Source organism: Abrus precatorius, unplaced genomic scaffold (genome assembly GCF_003935025.1).
Source record: "Abrus precatorius isolate BTA unplaced genomic scaffold, Abrus_2018 Scaffold9, whole genome shotgun sequence".
NCBI classification, from domain to species: domain Eukaryota; kingdom Viridiplantae; phylum Streptophyta; class Magnoliopsida; order Fabales; family Fabaceae; genus Abrus; species Abrus precatorius.
Genome location: NW_020874439.1, coordinates 14,653,676 through 14,655,773, shown reverse-complemented (window position 1 = coordinate 14,655,773; position 2,098 = coordinate 14,653,676). Strand labels below are relative to the sequence as shown.

Here is a 2,098-nt window from a genome sequence, read left to right as displayed (position 1 = left end):
CAACACAACTCTTATTCTCTTAATTCTTTCCTCTCGATTTTTCTCTCTATAAAAGAAGTATTCATCAAACTTAAATTTCCTCTAAACCATAATTAGTCAAGTTGATTCCCAATGATCCCAGGTCATTATCTCTTGGTTTTGCACTCTGTATTAGAGAAGTTCAATCAAACTTAAGTACTTTCTATAACATCAAATTAATTAGAATATTGATTATTCCAATTGGAGTTAGAATTCTTGGCAGCAGAATATTGATTATTCCAATTAGAATATTGCTGACTTCTATTATTCAAAAATTGAAATCCAGGAGGATATGAGGATTGTTGTCTCTAAAAATTGTTCATATAATGCACTTGTTCCTATGGTTCACTTGTAGATGCCTCACATGCACCATTTGCATGGTTTCCTCCACAAAAATCACAGTTTAACTGACTGGTAGGCATACTCCCTGCTTGAAGATTGCTAATTTGCTGAGTCAAGGTAGCTATTTATTCTGAAAACATCTGATTTTGTAGTTGGTTCTATGTAAGAAAGGTTTCCAAAACCTTAGCTTCATAACCAGAGTTTCTTCCTTGATTTCTTGAGTTTGAATTTTGGTACATTGAAGATGCCATCATCTCAATAATCTTCTAGGCTTCTTCTAAAGATTTTGTGTTTAAGGAACCTCCAGCAGCAGCATCAACTATTGTTCTTGTTGATGTATTCATTCCATTATAGAAGGTTTCCAATTGCATCCAATCTGGAATACAATGATGTCGACACCTCCTTAATAGCTCCTTATATCTTTCCCAAGCTTCATACAAGGATTCTCCTTCCTACTGCACAAAGGATGTAATTTCTCCTCTCAGCTTAGTAGCTTTGGATGGAGGGAAGTATTTAGTTAGAAACTTATTCACAAGTTCTGTCCAAGTTGTTATGCTTCCTTGTGGTTGAGCTTGCAACCAGCATTTGGCTTTATCTCTCAAGGAAAAAAGAAATAATCTCAGTCTAATGGCTTCTTCACTAACCCCATTCATTCTTATGGTATCACATAGCTGCAAAAAGTTTGAAATATGTACGTTAGGGTCATTAGAATTTTCACCAGAAAACTGATCCTGTTGGACTAAGTGTAATAAGGCAGGTTTAATTTCAAAATGGTTGGCTTGGATAGTTGGCCTAATTATAGAAGAATTAAAACCTTGCATGTTAGGAATTGCATAATCCCCTAATGTTCTAATCCTATTCTGTTCTACCATCTCTATTTTTGGATTTGGTTGTCTCAAAGGTGTAGGTGTTCTTTTTACTCTAAGAGTGTTTTGAATCTTTGAAGAATGGACAACCTCTACTTCACTATCAGAATCCAAGAAAGTTTCTGCTCTAGTCTCTCTTCTTAATCTCCTCAAGGTTATGTCTATATCAGGATCAAAGACTAGAGTTGATTTATTTTTATTTCTACCTCGCATATACAATTAACAATATAGAGATAGTATGAAGAAAACATAAAACTAAACTAAATCACAGTATACAGATGCAAACTGACTACTGCTAACAATATAAAATCTATCAGAAATCAGAATTACACAGATTCAGAGTTAACTATTTAATTAATTGCAAATAGAAAATTTCTAAATATAGTCTAATACTGCAGAAATTTTAAAGAAACTAAGTGCTCAATCTAACTATTTTTCTGCTACTAATGATATTGAAACTCAAATTCCCCGGCAACGGCGCCAAAAACTTGTTGTTTACAATTCTGAACACGAGCAAGTGCACTAGGAATTGCAACAAGTAATGAGTAATTTTTAAGATCAGAATATCGTCTCCACAGGGAATTAGGAAATCAATTATCACTTCACAGAACTATAACCATTTGAGCCATACGAATTTGGAAGATTTATAACATTCAAAAATCAAGAACAAGCACAATTAAAAAGTAAGAAACTTGCAGTAAAAACAGAGTATGAAAGTTGTGATAAAATGAGATAGAAATGAAGAATAGTTAGGAATTTATTTCACAAGAATGTTAATATCAATTCAATCATGCCTCTGAATATTCAAGTAATTGGTTAATTGCCAATCAGTTTCTCTTATTAATAGTCAAAGTTTAATTCCTTAAATTATT

At 32.9% G+C, this 2,098-nt stretch overlaps 1 non-coding gene across 1 annotated transcript; it reads left to right on the top strand.

Moving 5' to 3' along the window:
• Positions 1 to 741: 741 nt before the first annotated feature.
• Positions 742 to 848, top strand: LOC113851648. Its single transcript, XR_003502220.1, has one exon. It is a non-coding gene; the product is annotated as a small nucleolar RNA R71 (small nucleolar RNA).
• The last annotated feature ends 1,250 nt before the right edge of the window (positions 849 to 2,098 follow it).